This window comes from Topomyia yanbarensis, chromosome 3, assembly GCF_030247195.1.
Source record: "Topomyia yanbarensis strain Yona2022 chromosome 3, ASM3024719v1, whole genome shotgun sequence".
Lineage (NCBI taxonomy): Eukaryota > Metazoa > Arthropoda > Insecta > Diptera > Culicidae > Topomyia > Topomyia yanbarensis.
In genome coordinates, this window is record NC_080672.1 from 135,357,389 (window position 1) to 135,379,274 (window position 21,886).

Here is a 21,886-nt window from a genome sequence, read left to right on the forward strand (position 1 = left end):
GGTCCCAGGTGGTGACTCGAACTCGGACTGTTTGGGAGTTGTCCTGGCACAGTTCAGGTATGTAGGTTTCAGCTGTTGCTGATTGAGAAAACATGTGTTACAATTTTGGTACGTGTGTTGCACAGGCTTGTTGGATTGGATGGTGATTTTAATAAGCTTGAAAAGGTGCTGAAGTCTGTAAAATGGTAAAAGATACCATGCGTTCCCATAATTTGTAAACATCACTGGGGTCGCTCAGTTGTTTGATAACATTACCTGCGCCGACTGTATTGTGTTTTAATACTATCTTATGGAGCCATATCTTAATAGCTGAAAAGTTGCAAAACACTGTTTCAATTAAATATCACCTGGCTAGCGGGTGTCTTTATGCGACATAATTCGAACGGTACTTAGCAACAGCAAAAAATTTTTCATCGCCTTTGCGCCTGCAATCATACATTTTAATTATCCACCGACATACCAGTCACCGTTGGCCATTGTCAACGCTGCCGGCACAGCAAGTCTACAGGAGTGGCACCAAGTACGATGATTCCGGTGAACGATGATTGTGTGCTGATCCCTCGCGGGACTCGTGCCCGGCTTAATATGGGTCAACAATGTTGAAATTCTGCGAATGAGGGTTGTCCTAGGCAAACATAAAGCAGATGGTTTCTTGGTTTGTGGTTCTTTTTGTTTACTTGTGTTCATGATAGTTTTCCACATGTCTCGCGTTTGCGGTTTGCATTTTAACTGAATGCGATTTTGTCACATTTCTGGAAGAGCCACTCAAGAATTATGACGGTGACTCATACTCAACGAATGACGTGCCGAAAAGTAGCTTTAGCTTGATTCTTTCAGGTGAGGTGAAATGAGGAAAACATGCTTGAACAGACAGGGGATCGCTGGGGAAATGAGATGGAAAGACATTTTGAAGATTAAGCTCATGTTTATAGCCCTCCAGGGGTCGCTGTATGTAAATATCTAGAAATGTTTTCGTTGAATCGGATTACGTGGATTTGCTGCGGTCGACAGAGTAATGAATAGAGCGCTAACTTGTCAACTTGTTTAACGCGTTGGGTTTCTTTTACAATACAAATATGTAAATAATTACTTTGTGTTCAGTTATCCCCAACTCAGGACAGTCTTTTTTGTGCCAATAAATATATGTAGATATGTGGATATGAAATAAGTAAATGAGCCTTTTTTACTCAAGGGTAATCGGGAACAAAATTTTGAATCATCTTGAGAGCAGCTACACGATTCTGCATCTCCACTGACCGCCAGAATTTTGGCCAAAACGATTTATTGCTGCTGTTGGGGTTATTGTTCTTTTATGTGATGTGAAAAAATGGATGAATAATCTCAGAGATATAATCGAGGTGAAGCAGCATTTACTTTTGGTAGTTAATTCTGAAGCTGATATTATACTACCTTCTGACAAAGTGTATTAAAATCGTTATTTAAGAATTTGTATAATCACCTGACTTTATTAAAGAATTAGTAGAGGAAAATATTGAAACATATGACGTGGATGAATTTCTTACACGGCACCGGTGACAATGCGGCTCCTTAACCTTCCGGCAGTCGCGCTAGTGCACTGAGTGCACGCTGCTCTAAAAATCTAACGAAATTGTCTTTGGGCACCAGCGGGTGTTCGTTAGGTGAGACATTTGCACGACTTCCGGAGGGTTAACATCTCCCGTGATTGGTGCACTTTTGCGAGAGATTTTTGTCTCCAACAGGCTTCGTGGGACGTGCCCTACGGTGAAGTAAGGAGCGGGCTGCTTTGTACGAGCCACGGCAAAGCTCTGCAGATGGTACGACGCAAACACACGGACTGAAGAGTTTTCCATACATGAATTTTTTTTACGTGTTCCCAACAATCAAATGAGCGGGGCTAAGAATTACAGAAAATGTACGCTGGCTGGTTTTAAGTAGAAGTTTTGATCAATTACTTTTGTAATAATATAGACGGTGTATCCGAAACGGATAATACCGAAAAACTACACTAAAATTGTCACTTGTCATTAGAAAGATATAGTGTGCAGGCACCTCCTCCGTAAATTTGAAAATAATAGATCTTTCGTCATTTTTCTCATAATGCGTCCATTGGGCTTCTAACCTGAACATATAGGCTTTATTTGATCGTTATTAACAGAAAAATGATACGTTGGTAATATCAGAGACACTTTAGTCTGTTAATGGGGATGCATTCATTTTTATTGTCTTCTTAAGGATTTTATTAAAATCGTAACTCTTGTCTACAGTGTTAGCAGAGACTATGCTTTTAACCACCCATAACACCAAAGTCCACCGCATTGGTCTATCTTACAATTAGTGATTCTTACTATGAACATAGCGTGACGACTACTGTCAAAATAGGGGTCATTATTATATACGAATAGAACGACGCTGGCCAAGCTGAAGCTATTTGAAATGGCACTGGAATGCTGCTTTCTTTTCTGTTGCCAAAAGAATTCTTTCACTATTGTTAAAAGCCCATTTCAGGGTTACCATACGAGAATCCAAAGAACATATTTGAATATTTTAGATTCCGATGTACATGTCCCGTTATTGGGGTATTTCCATTAGAAATACCAAAATAACTGAATTTAATACAACCTTTCAGAAGTAAGTAAAAAAACAAACATTGAAACATTCGAATTAGCAGCCTAAAGTATATTCTACTTCATTTGAGTTATGTCTCTGACATTATCCACCATATTATTCCCATGTGATTGCTACTGTTTGCTTCTGTTTCGGAAATAAAAGTAATAGTTGGCATACGAAAATATTTTTAAAATTATAATTTGTGTCACCAGTTTGATAGCGCTTAAAGGGTTTGCCAAAAAGTATTGAAAGATTTTAGTTCCAATTGTAGCCGATATTAGCACGGAGCTGCACAAACTAATTAATGCAGTCTGTCCACAGAGGCGACCGCATCTTAATAATAAACTTCTCTTCCGGTGTTGATATGCCGTCTCCGGGCATTCGTGTTAAAGTTGACTAGCAACATTCGACTAAAATCACAATACTTTCTGTTCAAGATTTTCACATGAAATGCGTGAATGAAATTAGCGGAAGTCAATCAGCAACGAGCTGCGGTCGGATGTTTTAAAATAGTTTTTTTTTCATTTCTATGATATCGAAAATAGTAATAATAGTTGGTAAACGAAAAGATTTTTAAATGTAATTCCCTTGACTGGTTTGATAAGATCTAATTTATTTGCCAAAGGAAAAAGAAACCGTGACCAAAAATTGTTTAGTAAATCTGTTGTATTTCAGAAAAGTGTGTGAATGTGGCAATTATTGTGTAAGTAAATGCCAATACTGCGGAGAATCCATATCGTCTTCAGCATACTGTACCGTCCGGACATTTTAAAACACACGGTTGACATGCGATTAACGAATGTTTTAATACCGATACGTATGACATGTATATATCAGATACCGATATTTGATTGAGTCACTTTGGTGCTCCCTGTTGATGGTTCTGCCTGAAATAGACTTGGAAAATTTGAATTTTTCACGTCGCTTTATTTACAATGGTCGTGCGTTGAAATTGAATTGAATACAAAAGACGTGCACTTTTTTCCGACCAGATAGTGCAAAAATATAGCGATTTCGTTCAGTACAACGAAAGATATTCGCATTTAAAAACTGGAAAAATTTCTCAGTAGAAATTTTTGAAACGGTATCCCTGTATTGAAACGGTAGATGTATTTTAATTCAAAATTTTATTCATTCATTTTACACACATCATTCGTAAAATTTGGTATTCCAGCCTTTCTTCTGCTAAAGGGCGAACACGAAATTATTGCGGCACCGAAAATGTCATGCCAATTTTCTTATAATGTTTAAAATCAAACCAAAATTTTAGGGTAGCTTTATACATATATTTGTTTCAAAAATCAAAAGAAAAGTTAATCGATGGAGCCTTGAATGTAAAATTGAACGTATTTTCCATCAAAGTCTTTACAGTGTCATCCGGTACCAGTTTTTCAGTTTTTTTCCATTTTCTTAACATGTCCTTCTCGTCTTTGACTGTCTTCTTGCTCTTCCGAAGTTCCCGCTTCATCATTGTCCAGTACTGCTCCACCGGGCGCAGCTCCGAACTGTTTGGCGGATTCATGTCCTTTGGAACAAAATGAACAGAATTGGACTCATACCACTCCAGGACACTTTTAGAATAGTGGCATGATGCCAAATCTGGCCAAAATAGCGGAGCTTCGTCGTGCTGCTGCAAGAACGGCAAAAGCCTCTTCTCGAGGCACTCAGATTTGTAGATCTCGCCATTTACTGTGCCCTTTGTCACGAAAAGGTTCACTGCTCAGTCCGCAAGAGCAGATGGCCTGCCAAATGAGATATTTGGAGGCGAACTTCGACATTTTCTTCTTCTTAAATTTGTCGTCCACATAGAACTTTCTCTTGCCTTGTGAAAAACTCCAACCCCGGAATTTGCTTAAAATCGGCTTTTATATACGTTTCGTCGTCCATCACACAGCAGCCATATTTTGTCAACATCTTCTCGTAGATCTTCCGTGCCTGAGTTTTAGCCGTCGATTGTTGCCGCTCATCGCGGTTAGGGAAGTTCTGTACCTTGTATGCATGTAGTCCAGCTCTCTTCTTTGCATTCTGGACGTAACTCTGCGACATGCCAATCTTTTTAGCCAAATCACGGCTTGGGACGTTGGGATTTGCTTTAATCATCCGCTTCACCTTTCCCTCCGTCTTTTTGTTCTCCGGTCCCGGTTTTCTTCCAGCTCCACAGTGGCTCGGCTTAGAACAAAAGGTGGACTTAAGTCAAAACATTGTCTTATCAGTACAAATAGGACAGTTTTATGTAATTTTGGTACGTTCAATTCGTTTTTGACATAAAAATACATTAAAAATAAATATTTACTGTTCTTTAGGGTGGCTCAAAAATATTTTTTTGTCGAAGCGGTTCATAAATTATTTTATAAGTAACTGTTGTGCACTAGATTCGTTTTTGATGTTAAATCAGGTCAGAAAAAAATTCTCACTCATTTGGGGGGCTCAAAAATATTTTTTTTAATCGTTCATTAAATTGTTTAATTATAATTTTAGTGCGCTGAATTTATTTTAAATATAAAAACGTGTTTGAAAAAAGTCCCCTCTCATTAGGGTGGCTGAAAATTAATTGTTTTGTGGTAGTATTTACTATTTGTAGTAGAAATGTTTGTGTACTGCATTCCTTTTTGATATTAAAACATTAGAAAAAACACTCATTAGGGAGGCTAGAAAAATAATTATTTTGCCGTTAAGTTTCTAATTTTTTTTTTGTTAATTTTGGTACGCCACAGGCCTTTAAAATTATTGTTATGTCTTAACGATTCAAATAAGATGATTTTGAATAGCTTTGGAACGTTGAATTCATTTTTGACGTAAATTGTTTAGCAAAAATAACTTCACTAATCTGTAGTTTGGTTTACGCATAATGAATGTTTTATGATAAAGTATTTCGAGGCTGCCATAAGTCTACTCGCATCCACTGGAAAAGCCATGAAATGATTGGGGCTTCATATCCCATCACATCACATGTGGTTTATTCAAACAGATTTTATTTTATTTGGGTTATTTTGGGACACTGAATCGATTCATCTACAAAAGGTTGAGCAAATGAAAATTAAAAAAGATGCAGTTTGATTTTATGTTGATAAAAAATTCTTATGGTAATTCGTTTATTTAAAAAATTAAGCATAATTTATTTAAATCTTCATCCGATGCTTTAACAAAATGATGATTCATCCGATATTTTCTGCTTCATGGAATGGATACTATCAGCATCTAAGTAATTACTCTTTCCACTCGGCTCCTCTCATTTGTGCTCTTGTAGAAACTTCGCGGATCATCCTCTCAATGTTATTTGAAAGCTGTGCATGTCTTCATGTCCTTATTCTAGTTATAAAATAATTATTGAATTTTTCTATCAATAAATACCACGCGTCTCCATTTGTAGTTTTTTTAAATTTTGATTGCTTATCGCAAGTTTTCGCAAAACTACCATGGGCTCATGTGAAAGAGAAAATTAAAAGCTTTCGAATGAGTATAGTGCGATAGCGGGCGTTCGCGGGCGCCGTAGTTGTTATGGCTTTAGAAGTTCGTGCTATGATAATTATCATGACAAACAGCTATTTAAACAATGAATAAACAAACCAGTAACTCATTTGTGGTAATTTTACGATGTAATTTAATCAAACGAATAATTTTGCTGAAGTAACCTATGCCATAGGACCAACTGTTTCTTCGAAAAACGAAAATAACCGGATAAAGTTCTGATGAGCAATTTTTGCAAAAACACTGGACTTACACCTTTCTAAAAGCCGTGAAAAAATCATTTTTAATCAAAATAGCCTAAAATCTTGCGAAATTGTCTTTAGCACATAAGCCAACCCAAGAAAAATATTGATGAACATATCGCGTGACCTTCATATCTGGACTTAAGTCCGGGATCGTCCCACTGTGAGCTCCTTTGCAGTGGTCCAACGTCAACCGCTCCTGGAACCGCTTCAACACTCTGGAGACGGTTGAATGGTGAATGTTCAACATTTTTCCAAACTGCGTGTGCGACAGGTCAGGAAATTCCAGGTGTTTGGAAAGAATTTGTTCTCTCGACTCGCGTTGGTTCACCTCCATTTTCGTTGAATCGAAAAACACGACTTCGAGTTTGACAGCATGTAAACAATACACATCAATGAGAAAGTGTGCAAAATTTGGTTGATTTTTACCCAATGGTAAAAAAGTTATGCCCTGTTGAATGTGTCGCAATAATTTCAGGTTCGCCCTTTAATTTTAAAATATTTCTTAGACGAAATCGAAAGTTATAGCAATTAAAATGTTTGTACTAAACTATGTGAGTCTTTTACTAGGCTTCAAGCATTCACCCAGGTGGTCTATTGCTTATTAGGGGTGTTTATATCTAGGATTTAAAATAATCACTTCCAAAAATCAATAGACCGTTCTTTTGGGAAATGCTAGAAGTTTAGTGAAAAGACCATGGATTTTGGTATGAAAATTACAACCTGGATTACTTAGGTATAATATTTTAAAATTAGCAGGGGAAATGCTTGAAATTAAATCTTTCGAATGTCGGATGCAAATTGATGAACACGAATTTCCTGTCAGTCAAAACCTGTGGGTCCATTTGAAGTTTAATTTCAATATTCATAAGGCTTGCAGCATACGGTGGCCTCATGAAAGTTGATATAAAACTTCGAATGAATTTTCGGTTCTCCCGATGGATTACCTTAAAATTCACGAAGTACTGGGGAAATTCTTGGATACTATATCTTTTGAATGCGAATGTTGCATTGATGGTCATTTTTGGTTAATAACTGTTTTTGGCAGGCCATAATGTTATCTTATTTTTTATAGTATTCATCACGAGATTTCGATATTGCAGGATATCTTATGAAAAATGGTAACAAATCCCTTAAAATATCACATTTTTGCAATATTTTTTTTTCAATTTTGATCATCTATCAACAAATTACAACAATATCTACAAACCCAAAATTTTCGAATATATTAAAAAAAATCAGTAAATGTGGCAAAGAGGACGATGAAATTATTTTCGTTTTCTGTACAAAAGAAGGGTCTTCCATCTGCATCCAAAAGTTGAAAAAGAGGTTTCAAATGTCTTAATTTGACATGGGTTACAGAAGAATTCATCGATGTTTGCTGGAAGGATTCGGCGTTCGTAGGATCAAGCAAGTATTGCACAACAGATAGCGAGTTCCCGGAATGCTGGTTTATACCGTGCGTATGAGCCGTGTCGGCAAGGTACCATTCATTTCATAGGATACTCGATCCGAAACAAGTTACCAGCAAACCGTCCCTATTAGGACGAATATATAATGAATTAGTGAAATCGTTCTATTAACACGATTTACCTTCGTGCTTGTTAATCACGGTGCGTCTAAAACCATTATTAACAAAAAATGACCATAAATTTGGCATACGGCATTCGAAAGATACAGTATCCAAGCACCTTCTCAGTGAACTTCAAAATGATCCATCGAGAGAAATTACGATTTGAAGTTTTATGGCACGTTTTATAAGGCTACCAGCAAACACCCACGGGTTTGGTCCTATCTTTATAAACAAAAAAATATTTGTCTACTTATTTGGAACTAGGCATTCGAAAGATATAATAATCAAGTATATCCGCTGCAAGTTTGAAAATATTTCAATGACGAAATCGAAAGTTATAACCATTTGAAAGCGGTCATAGATGGGTTTTCTACCAGATTTCAAGCATGAAGCCATGTTTGTCCATTGACTATTTAAATCGTTTATACGTGTCGCAATTTTAATGAAAAACCTTACCATTTAATTACACAAATGCCCAAAAGGTGTTATTTATATGCTGCGCTGAAAAATCTGAAAATAGTTAACTATAACGTGAAAATTGAAAAAATTAAATAAAAGTTGGAATGTTTACTTAAAAAAGCCATATCTCAGTAGTTTGTTGACTGACTCTAATTATTTTTTCATTACTTAACTAGTAGACGTTTTATCAACAAATTTCCTTCAGAAGAATATAAAATAGAGTTGTCTACCTCAAATAATAGACAATATAATTGATCTCAACTATATGTATTATAATTATTTAGTGAAAAAGTACCAAATAAGTAGACAAATATTTTTTTGTTTTTAAAGATAGGATCAAACCCGTGTGTGTTTGCTGGTAGCCTTATGAAGCGTGTCATAAAACTTATAATCGTAATTTCTCTCGAATCTCTCGATGGATCATTTTGAAATTCACTGAGAAGATGCTTGGATACTGTATCTTTCGAATGTCGTATGCCAAATTTATGGTCATTTCTTTTGTTAATAATGGTTTTAGACACACCTTGTAATATTGATGCCTTTATTATAGAATAATAACATATGAAAATTATATCAACGTTGTATAGTAATTATTTCATTCAAAATCAGTTTAATAAAAATTCGTGTCATTGTAATATTGTTTTCATTGATTTGTTCCGTTTCACAGTTATATATGTGTTCCAGATTAAACGATCTTTTATCCGTGATGGTAAAAACAATCAGAAATCTGTGCAAATATTTGAGATGATCTGGAAATTTCTGATTATCTAGAAATCTGAAATTTGGTGATCGCTAGACATGCTGTAACCGTCATGTTCTTTAATTTTCATTGCATTATTTTTTTTTTTCATTTTAAGGGGTTACGCCACTGTTGAGTACGAAAATAGAGAATGGCCCTTTATGCAATAAGAAGCTGACTCGAGATTCTGTAAAATAGGAGTTATAATACTATTTGCGAGGCATAAAAGCTATTTTTTAATAACTTCGTTACAAGATGACTGATGTGGTGTTATTTACTGCCAGCGCGTGTTTCTTTTCTTTTTTTTTAATACGTTTATTTGACACAGCATTTGTGAAAACTTTTTACGCCAAAGTTTCTTTTTTTACATAGCATGTTACAAAAATCCTTAAGACTAATTTTAACTGTACTAATAATTTGTCTAAAACTAATACTGTTATTATCATCGCTTAAATGTTTGCTTTTTTCTTAGATTCTTGTATTTCATAATTGTCTTGTATTTTCGAGTGCATTTATTTACATTTTGCTGCTATTGTCTTAAAACAAAACTGAATATTCTAGGACACTTTAATTGGTGAATGATTAGCCTTGGATGAGAGTATGAGGAGATGAATCTAATTAAGTTTTGACAGTCACTGTTTTTAGAAAATGATAGATATGTTCCAGGTATAGCGGATCGCGGTAAGCCAGGATGTCTCTAACAGGAACATGGATTGGTCTTCCTCCGACTTGTAAAGAATCTACTAATTGTGATCTGGCTTCACGATATTTAGTGAACGACCAAACAATATGCTCAATGTCGTGGTAACCCTCTCCACAAGCACAATGATTACCCTCTGCGAGCCCAATATGGCGCAGATACGAATCTAAAGTATAAAGATTGGACATGAGCCTTGACATAACATGGATGAAGTCCCGACTTACATCCAACCCTTTGTACCATGCCTTCGTTGATACTTCAGGGATAATTAAGTGTAGCCATCGTCCCAGATCTCCATTGCCCCTAGATGTTTGCTAACTAGCAAGCGTCCTCTGACGAGAAGCGATATAAAATTCATTGAATGCGTGAGAATGGTTTATGGCTGTTAAAAAATCGATTTTCTGAAATTTCCATGATGTCCGTTAAGTTTTTTTTTAAGTTTTCTTAAGTGTATTTTGAATGATTGAATTCTTTCAAACTTTTTTTAAAAAAAGGTTTCACTTCACTTCAAAACACAAATGAAAAATTTTCCTCGAACTGATGTGACAAAAGTTAACACGTAACGTGGCATAAAGACGGTAATATAACAAAGCTACAAGCTGCGTTTTTCTTAGTATGATGACCGTATATTATTGCTCACTACATAATCATGCAAATAGGTCTCCGTTTAATTTTATTTTTCCACTTTAAGGCGATCATATCTTTTCGTTTGTCAGCTTCTCAGTGACTGCACTTGTTTCTCTGGAATATTTTCTATACATTTATGTTATCACGTCTAAAATGCAAAGCTCTACAATTCTGTAGATAATTATTTCAAGACCTTTAGATAACAAACTCATTGAACGATTAGCTTGATTATAATATCATGATTTTGAAATAATTTCCCATGCACGAAGCGATGTCAATATGAAGTCGTAACAAAACCATACGATAAGAAGATTAATTTTTTCTTGATGAATACTTACTTCAATACGGTGAATAATTACTCAGTAATTACGGTTTTCTTCGTCTGGAATGCAGTTTTCAATTACCTAAAAAAAAAAGAAAAACCATTAATAACATACATATACTGCGGCATAATAAAGTTTATGATTGCTTAGGTCCTTAAAAATGTTCCACCTACAGCGAAATCGGGTAATAAAAAAAAACTTTCAGTCACGCAACGCTCCATCACCGGCCTAGGTATCCGCAGTATTCCCAAAAGAATGTACCAACGACGTCAATGGAACGTAGACCGTGGCCATAATTAGTCTGTATTTTCGAAACGTTGAACTGCTGCTTCGGGCGCCTAAATCTAGAACAACTTTCTTTGATAATTCCCAGCTCGAGGAACGCGGTTAAGCGAAGGACACTCACGTGCCGCGTAGCACAATCACGTAATTTTTATTTTCGAACCATGAACCAAGTTTCCTGATACCAAGTAGGGGGGCGGGGGTTGGGTTCATTTCAAAAGAACCTTCCGGCAGGTTGTCGCTTGCAAGACGCAAGCCGATGTTCCCCAACTGAACCAGAAAGAATGAAACAGATGTCACGTTTCGCTACCGGGAGCGCTACCTCAGAAGGTACCAGTGCGTCGGCTGGGGGTGGCGCAGAACAGAAGTGGGCATTAGGCTAATAGAAAACCGTAGAAGCGTGTGATTAATCATTCCGGAGCAAACAACCGAACGGCTCCTGACTGCTTTTCGTCCGGTTGTCGCCCTAATAGTGGAACAAGTTTTACCGAAGTTAAATTAATTATCTGCATAAATTAAATTCACACTGGCGAACGAACGGCTTTGAAGGAAACTAAACGGTTATTGAGTTCGAAGTTCATGCCGACTTTGGGATCTTTGGCAGCAAGGATCCACCCGTACAATGGCACTCGCAGCATAGTGTGATTGTCTTTTCTTGTAGAGCGTACAGCCGACGACGACGACCAACGGGATTGGCTTTGGCGTGCATCCAACTACTGCCAGGAGAATTAAGGTAGAAAGATGAGACACTAATTTGCAGTTAAAGATTGCAAGGAAGGGTGTTCAGAAATATGGATATGGAGGTATTATATAACTTAGTGAACGATATCACTGACTAGGTTGTCGTTAGACAGTGATGTAAAGCTGGCCAAACCTCAAGAACTAGCTTCTATATTTATTATAAAAAATATTTTTATCTAATCCAAAATGTTTAAACGTGTACCTGCAAAAATGTTTTGTAAATTGTTTAGTTGTTTATTTGAGGATTTAACCATTCACCTGCAAAAAATTCGAGGTCTCTTAAAAATATTTTATGTAGAAAATTCTCATTGCTACACACCCATTACCTTTTATATAGAAAGCAGGTAGAAGTGGATCGGAGATACCTAGATTCGTGAATCTGACCGTTTTTGTGTGTGGGTTAGGTTTTTTAAAAACCACGAATATCCGCTACCTTGATCTTGATTCAGTAAAGACGAAGGATTGTTTGAGAATTTCCAACCTCTTAGCTATATCCAATTTCCAGGAATTGGACATTTGTCGTTGAATTTTTATATCGTCGGTAGTTTGGTCATGTTTTTTGGACTCGAAGTGAAATGGTATATTTTCATCCATTTTCCTAGAAGCTTTGATTTGCTTCTTAAACCGAATTTCTAATGTTCTCTAGGTTTGTCCAATATAAATTTTATCGCAATGAGAACATGATATCTTGAATATCCCAGATTTGCTTAGTGTGTCTATTGGGTTTATTGTGGACCCTAGTATTGATTTTAGTTAGCAGCTTCTACTACTGAAAACAAGATCCATACCAAACTATTTTAATTTTGTTCCAAATTGATAAGCCATATCACTAGTGACAATTGAGGTTTTATGGTAGTTTTATAGCCACTGATAAAACTTACATTGCGCTTGTAGCGTGCTATAAAACTTTAATTGTTTCTTGGGATCCTTTTCAAATCTTCAGTTGTTGGAGTTAAGGTTGTGAGCACTTATTTGTTAAACTTCTTAGATTTTTTTATGAATTATTGATTTCATGTTTTGCTTTAGATACCCGTTGAACCTGCCTATTTCGAAAATAATTTCTTTTTGTTGAGAGTTTTCCTACTGGAGCGGTGGAGCTAGGTTCTCGGAAGGGCTGCCCGTCAGAATCACTCACTACAAATGCAGACGAGACGGAAAATGTCACCCACTAAAAACTGCTTAAGGCCAATTGCAGCATGTCATGATTTTGAATGTGACGCGTTGACAACGAAAGCGTGGGCGTTTACATGTCGCGTGTGCTAACATGTATGTAACTTCGCGCGTATAAATTCTTTTTTTTTAACCGTGGGCCTTTCGCATATTCGGACCGTGAATCTGATTCGTAATTTCGGTTCAGATGCTAGAAGAAAGTGAGTTCTTTCATATCACAAGAGTTCTCGGTCATGTCGCCACGGAATGTGTTGTTTAGTGGATATGAGCTTTATTTTATGATTGGTCTGAATGTATGGACCTAAGTTGTTAGGACGGAGGGTAAAGATTTCCGGACGTGACCGATTCATGATCTCACGGACATGGACGTTTGTGGGTTCGTGATTAAGACCGCGTTTGTAACTTCGTAAGCACCAAAGAATTCACCTTATTACTGGGGTGTTATCAAGTTTGTTCGCGTGTAAGTGACTTTGCGTGTATAAATTCAATTTTGTTATCGTGTGGCCACGCGGACCGTCATTCTGATATATAGTTTTCGGTGTACGGTTCACAGTCTGCCAGAGAGTAAATTACCCTATATCACTAGAGTTCTCAGTCATGTCGCCATGTTGTCCAGTGTATATTAGTGCTTTCTTTTTTATTGATCAAATTGAAGGCATGGGTTTAAACTGTTGGTACCGAGGATAGAGACCTCCGGAAGAGACCGATTCGTTATTGCGTGAGCGCGGGAGTTGATGTGGACGTTTGGAAATTTATAGGTACTGAGACGTTCACCTTATCACCGGGGTGTTACCATATTTGCGAAATCGCGGATGTAGGTTGCGTGCACGATCGCGAAGGGCTCAAGCGTTTGTATGTTATTATTTTTGTCGCATGTGATAGCGTGTAAGTAACTTCGCGTGTACAGTAAGTCGATTTTATAACCGTTATGCCATTCGCATATTCGCATTTGTTTTTAGATGATAGCACGCGGACCGTGAATCTTAATTAAAAACATAATTTTTAGTGTGCGATTCAGATGCTACAAGACAGTGAGTTCTTCCATATTACTAAAGTTCCCGGTCTTGTTGCCATGAAACGTGTTGTTTAGTGAATATAAGCGTCTTATTTTTGTTTGGTTTATCTGAAGGCATTGAACGTACGCTACTAGGGCCGAGGGTAGAGACTTCTGGACGTAACCGATTCATAATAGCGCGAACACGGGCGTTTGTATGCTAACGTGGGTTCACTTCTGAGACCGCGTTTGTGAATAGTTAAGTACTAAAACGTTCACCTTGTCGCTGCGGTGTCATCCTGTTTGTGAGATCGCGTGCGTGGATGATCGCGAAGGGTTCGAGCGTTTGTATGCTATCGTTTTTGTTACGTATGCTAGCGTGTATGTGACTTCTTGTGTATAAATTAGATTTTATAACCATGCGGTCATTCGCATATTCGCGTAGATTCTCGAATGATTGCGCGTAGACCGCGAATCTGATATCTAATTTTTAGAGTATGGTTCAGATACCAGAAGAGAATAAGTTTCCCCATATCACTTGAGATCACCCGGTCATGTCACCATAGAACGTGTTGTCTAGTAAATATGAGCCTCAATTTTTATTGTTCAACTGAAAGCATGAGTCCAGGCTGCTAGGATCGGGGGTAGATTTCCGGACATGAACGATTCATGATCACGCGAGAGGTGGTTTAATGCTTGAGACTTTGTTTGTAAATTTATAGGTGCTAACACGTTCATTTAACTGCCGGGGTGTTATGGTGGACGAGATCCGGGGGCTGGGCCCACTAGGAGGTTGATCACAGTCAATTATATTTCTCCGGACAAAACCAGCCTAGAGGCCATGTGGCATCCGGTGGGTTGAAGTTTCTCAACCAAGAATTAATCCACTGGGTTCCTGCTCTCATGTCGTAAGAATCGCCTTAAAACAGGAGTCCTCAAGTCAAGGTGTTCTTCCGTGCCGATAACTGAATGGCTGGCAGGACTAAAATATGCCAGTCGCGCACGGAGTATCGTGGGTCTTATCCCTACTGTGTTAAGGAAATCTCTGACACAGTGGACGTTTGTTTCTTTGCAAATTGTGGGATTTAAATGGTGGTCATATCCATAATACCCATTACGGGGTTCGCTATAGGCGATTATAAGCCAACGTGTTTGGTGTCTTCTAGTTGCTGTACAACAAGTGCTGATGATGCAATGTGTAGTGTTGTGATCGAGTATTATTAGACTAGGAACGGAAGGAAGGATAAGCTTCTATAGCTTTGGTTCTAAAATCGTATTTACGTAAAGGAAACTTATATGTTGAAAAGCTACTTAAGTTCGTAGCTTTAAAAAAATGGCGTGACAAATCCACGTGAAATGCCTCGTGCATGTATATTTGCGAATAGTGCTATTGATGCATTTCTTATGTCCGACCTTACAACTCGCAATATTTGTGCTGTCACAGTCAATATGACTGTGGATAACATAAACAGGAAATGCGTCTAGTGATCAGCATATTAACAGCATAATGAACCATCACCTTCTGATGATTTCAAAAGGGCTGAATTATACTGTGGTAAAAATGGGTTTCCCCTCATAAGACCGATCGGTCTGATCTCCTTTCTTCCCAAATCTGTGAAATGTTTAATCGCCCACTATATTCGACATGTTAGCTTCGGCGAGCACCCACTGCATGCAATGCAACATGCATATCAGCGGAGGAAGTCTATTACCACCGTGTTACACAATGTTGGCTACAACATTGACAGAGCTTTCCTTGTTTTGACGTGAGTCATTGTTTTTTTCCTTTTTCAAGGATTTTTTTGAACGTGTTCACTGGAAAACAGACAGCGAAAAAATGACCGAAACAGTGAGAATGAAGAAACGGTGAAAATTCACCTTTTATTGGAAACACTGAGAAAAGATATGTCCTCAAGCAGAAATCGAACCTGCGATCACCCTGTCTTTAGTTGGGTGCGTTAACCACTCCGCCATCGAGGAACTGTGATGATGTCATCACATATTCCCAACAGTATCGTGATCACCACCACAGCCTTCAATACCTCCTAATTGACCTATCGTCTCCTATAAGCAGATCGTAACCTCTCCCTCTCATCGATCGGGCCAAATCTCTCTCGTTATCTATTTTTAGGTCCAGTGGACTGGCGCTCAGGCTTGAGATATTTTTTATCACTGTTTTCCCCCTTAGCTAACTCAGTCGCCGCCTGACTTTAGCAGTGGGTAGAGCCTATGGAGGGACATGTTGATGTCTGCCCTCAAAGCCTATCGGCCGATGCTAACGACAAACCTAGTGATAATAAATATCTCAAGCCTGAGCGCCAGTCCACTGGACCTAAAAATAGATAACGAGAGAGATTTGGCCCGATCGATGAGAGGGAGAGGTTACGATCTGCTTATAGGAGACTTTGGGGGTCGATAGGTCAATTAGGAGGTATTGGAGACTGTGGCGGTTATCACGATACTGTTGGGAATATGCGATGACATCATCACTGTTCCTCGATGGCGGAGTGGTTAACGCTCCCAACTGAAGACTGAGTGATCGCAGGTTCGATTCCTGCTTGAGGACATATCTTTTCTCATTGATTTTTTTTAGCTTTTTCACAAAAGCAATCAAGTTGAGTTTTTCTTGATATTGAACATGCTTTTGACAACGTGTCTTTCAAATCCATCTTGTAAGCTGCACGAGGTCATGGAGTACTTTCATATATGACGAACTGGATACACGCAATGCTTAGCAACCGAGATAAGGAAACTGAGTGCCTGCGGATATCCTCAAGGTGGTGTGCTGTCATCACTTCTATGGAACCTTATCGTGGATGGCTTGTTGAGGAAACTTAAAGAGCTTGGGTTGCTGACATATGGTTTCGCTGATGATTTTCCTAAAATAATCACCGGTATTTGCATTAACACACTTTTTAATTTGACGCAACAAGCCTTACGTGTTTTTGAGCAATGGTGTCTTCATGTTGGACTATCAGTTAATCCAAATAAAACATCAATGGTGCTTTTCACGCAACGAAGGATTACAATCGGGGCTCGTCCGTTTCAGTTCTTTAACTCCAAAATTATTGCCGCAGATCAAGTTAAGTACGTTGGGGTAAATCTTGACTCAAACCCTAATTGGACAGCTTACATCGATTTCAGAATCAAGAAGGCTTGCATGGCCTTCGGCCAATGTAGACGGACTTTCGGCAAATCTTGGGGGATGAAATCCAAGTACACTCAGTGGATCTACACAGCAATTGTTTGACCGATATTGGAATACGGGTGCCTTGTTTTGGTGGCAGAAGGGAGAAGTTATGACACTCCAATCAAAGTTAAACCATCTTCAGAGGATGGTATTGATGGCGATGACTGGTGCGTTCTCGATAACACCTACTGCTGCCCTAAAGACACTCTTGAACATAAAACAAGAAGCACTTTCTTGTGCACTCCATTTTAAAGTTACTGGGCTTTGGAACAGTAACCCAATAGGTCGTGCAACTAGCCACACAAGAATGTGGCCCCAAATGGTTAAATGGGATGAGTGTACACTTGCTCCAAGTGGCCTTACACTCACACGTAGTTTTCCTTTTAAAACTTTCAATGTGAGAATTCCTCCTCGCGAGGTATGGCTGTCAGGCTAAGTGGAGCGACAACTTGAAGATTATGTTGTTTGTTATACTGACGGTTCTTTGTTGGAAGGCCGAGCTAGTGCTGGTGTCTATTGTCGTGAAATGAGATTAAACCAGTCTTATCCGCCGGGTAGATACTGTACCGTATTCTAAGCGGAAATCATTGCGATTCTGTGTTGCGTATAATCGGAACTTTAGAAGGGAATTTGTGGTGCAATAATCTTTTTTTTTCTCTGACAGTCAGTCTGCCCTGAAAGCACTTAGTTCAACGAATTCGAGATCGAAATTAATAATCGCATGTCGAACTCAAGTCGAAGAAGTTAGCATTTCTAGTGCTACCTACCTTCTATGGGTGCCCTGTCATTCCAGTATTACTGCATCCGAACATGCCAACCATTGGCGTAACTTGCAAACTTACGTTCAAACAAACAAAACTTTTCAGTCGGATGTGAGTCCGACAATGTCAATTTTTCCAAGCACAATTGCAGTATTCTAGTTAGGGCACAGACTGTACACTGCAAACTCAATTTTCACATGGCTACTATTCAGCGTGCTGAGTATTATTCGTGTGATCTTTGTGATTACGGGACTTCATATCATTTGATATGTAACTGCGTATCCGGAGTTTCGGTTCCCATTTGCGCATTCGGATTTTTGGTTCTGCATAGGGGAGCCCGGGGCTAGTTGGCGGTTGGGGTAAGAGCTTTCAGTATCCTTATAGATGTTACATCTATCCACAATCAAAAGTTTTTTTTTAAATATTTTTTAATAAAATATGCTGTTGGGGTAAGTTGGCGGTGCTGCACGCGGGCAAGTTGGCGGTACTATTTACAGTACAAAAAAGTCATCAAAAATTTTTATTTCTGGAATTCACTCCAAGGTAAGAAAAACTTTTTCTTGTGTATCTCGTCAATGTAGGAGATATTTATTCCGGCCAATTGCATGAAGAATTTCGAAAATTCGTTTTTGAATAGGGAGTACGCATCAAAGTGAAAATGCTGAACTGAAAATGCTGAACTGAAATATAATAGCAAATGTCGGTTAATATACAGTTTTCTCGAAAAGACATTTAGCACGTTCCAAAAGGACCCTTGAAATAATTGATTTTTCATTTGATGGCTTAGTTTTTGGCGTATCCTTACATACCGCCAACTTACCCCGGGGCCGGGGTAAGTTAACGGGTTTTCCGCGTCATATATTTTTGTCTCCAAAAAAGGAGACAATGCATCAAACACTTAAAAAAAAATCAAAGATGTTGCCAACAGTCTGCTCTTTCATTCCGCGTGTTCTATTTTGCAAGATCTACATCAAAGCGGTAAAAATAGAAAACTAAAATCACCGCCAACTAGCCCCGGTCTCCCCTATATAGAACCTATGCACAGAGAGCTGAAACTTAAAGATATGCTATTGTTCCTAACCCAGTGTGGTAAAGAGCTATAGTTTCAGCCATATTTGAATGACAATATCTCTTCGGGGGTGTTGTCGTTCTGTTATCTCAATATCCCCTCGGGGGTGTTGATATATCCGCTCACTGTTACAAAAATTCTGAATCCCTCCGAGAGTTTGAAGTTTTATTTCTGCTATTGTAGCACCTGCAGATCGTTCAACAACCTTTTTTGCAGAATGATCTGTTTTAACTGTTCTGTGTTGTTATTTTCCTTACCCCTAACATTAACATTTCCCCGATCTTTCCCATCAGGGAAATGATGAAACAGCAGATCATGGCAAGGAACAAATCTCCGATCAACATAGGAAATGCGTCAGTTGAGCCAGTCGCTATTGATTCTTGACTGATTGTAAATTTATAGGTGCTAAAACGTTCATTTAATTGCTGGGTGTTGAAGTGGGCGAGATTGTGGGCTTTAGTATGCAGGTTTGTGTTATCGCGAAAGCCGCGAGCGTGTGTATGTTTGGAATTAGAAAGACTGTGAGTGTATATGAGAGAATAAACAATTTCTATATGAGAAAGGCAAAAAGGCACATAAGCTCTCTCGGTCTTCTCGATGTACCACTATTGAGGGAGGGAATAATATACCGTTTAAACGAATTACATCGATAAATCCAAAGCTGACATTTCCCATATTAGTGAAGAAATGTCTTTATTTGTTGTTGGGACCACCCTAGTCCTACCTACATCATTTTTGCTGATTTTTATATGACAGAATTAATTCCATTGATTACTAGAATTAATTAGTTTCGTCAATTTGACAGCTTCATATATTTTGGCCAACTTTTGATTCGAGTGACAACACTATGCAGTGTAAAGGGGATGTTTTTTCTTAATTTTAGCCAATTCTTCGTCGTAACTTACAATATGAATATCTAATGGAGGTATACCTACCACAAACAGAAAGTAATATCATCGTTCCTCTGTGAAATCAACAATATTTATTTAGTAGCTCAATGTAATGATAAAATAAAAAGTTGGTGTGTTCGGAGGCTCAGAGGTTAAAAATACTATTTCATAGCCAGTTTTCAAATCCTTATACCTTGATAAAAAAAAATCAAGATCTTCGCTAATAAAAAGGTTCAGTTTAATATATTCCTTAAGTTTACACACTCCGTTATCCATTTCCACTTCGTTAATTGTCATTTAACGGTACGTAACCAGCATCACCAAGATATTTCAAGCGCAAGCTTCTGAAAGACAAAACCTCTCTAGTCGTGAAGAACAGCTACATTTTCTTTCTGCCACAAACAAACGTCAAATGAGAAATCCATGTATCTCATATATTATGTACCATATTAAACAATCGTCTCGCCACCACAATTTACGCCTGCGAACTCATAAAAACTTCATCCGAAACACTTAACCCACATTTCTATATGTTATTATAACTTAATAGAAGCGTCCGCTTCCCCACAGGGTACCAAGCCATATTAAACTGCAACAGATTCTTTAATTACATTAAAACAGCTCGTTACAAAAGTCGTCAGCACTCATCGCGGTCCATTCAAGTCCCTTCGCCCATTCAGGAAAATCCCCCCACACCACCGGGAAGACGAAAAACGGACGGACATAAGCTTCTTTTCTGTACCACCATGCCTCTGTCGGTCCATCAACTGAAGAACCGACTCAAAAGTGCTAAGCGTACCAACCGGGCATTAAATTTATTAATGTTACATTTGTAGGCAGACAAGCAAGGATTAGATAGTGCACCAAAAGCCCAACAGTAGTAGCAGTAGCCGAGAGCTGCTTGACGCTTCGATACTCTTCCTTTCGCTATCCGTAATGCAGGTTATGTCCTGATTTTTCCGCATTCTACCATTGCAGAGCTGCTGTTGGTTTTTACACATTTATGTACCTAGCCCCAGGATGGTTGGCATGAAGCATGCGAAGGTATGTAGTTGCGTTGCGTTACCGTCGACCGTCGTTTCAATGCTCGACCGTGGCTCTTTTCTGTTTCCGCCATCGCCATCAGTAGAGCTGATATGGCTGTGTGTTCTGTTGGTTGAAACCTCGCTTGGGGCTAGGTTGGTTCTATGGACGGGGTGTTTGCTAGCTTACTATTTGTATTTACAATTTAGTTATGCACTGTAGTGTTTGAAGTTGCATGCTGCATCACATCGGGTCATGGTCAAACAAATCTACCATAATCTGTTGTACCATCGCCTCACTCGCATGTGTGTTAGAGGATTATCTTGGTTATGGAAATTGTGATGGGAAATGTGAAGCTTTTGCGGCACTTGAAATAGGTAGGTTAGTTACGTGAGCTTAGTGAAACCCGATAGCAAACTTGTTTCTTATGGTTCGATAGACAATTTCTTAGAATCTTTACTCACAAAAGGCGGTAGAGAAACCTAAAACTAAACTTCAAAGTAAACTTCAATTTCAATTATCTTGATTGGTACTAGATGACCTGGATAATGAAATCGATCGGAACCAAAAAAAAGGTTGTAACAAGTATAACGGGAAAGAGGTAGATTGCAAATTTAATTAAATTGCAGAAAACGTGCTTTTGCTTGTATTTCCTCTTCTGTTCTTCTCGGAACGAAGACAGTAAAGACTAGACAAATCTTACAAAGTTTTTTTGAATATGGTCACCATATTACTGTTGTTTTAAGGCGTCGAAGCAAAATAGATGAGATCTTTGCATTCGTTCCTAACTGTAGCAAAACTGGAACAATGCAATGATGACAAAATACCATGCATCTCCATTAGAATAAATAAAAAAACGCGAAGCTGTGAAATGAAAATGATGAAAAAAAACTCTTCCGATGTGCATTTTTGATTCGTTTAAATACGAATTTTTCTATACCAATGATCCTTAAGCACAAAGTAAGGACACTGATTCCGCGTAACTAACGAAACAATACTTTCAATATTAGGGCCTCTTTAAAAAATTTCGGAAGAAAGAGCCCGGT

At 38.2% G+C, this 21,886-nt stretch overlaps 1 protein-coding gene and 1 non-coding gene across 3 annotated transcripts in view; one reads left to right on the top strand and one right to left on the bottom strand.

The window, feature by feature from the left end:
• Positions 1–21,886, bottom strand: part of LOC131693801 (uncharacterized) — a 317,280-nt gene that overhangs the window by 154,148 nt on the left and 141,246 nt on the right. The gene's annotated exons all lie outside the window — the stretch shown is intronic.
• On the top strand, positions 16,401–16,473 carry Trnaf-gaa (transfer RNA phenylalanine (anticodon GAA)). The gene has a single exon. It is a non-coding gene; the product is annotated as a tRNA-Phe (tRNA).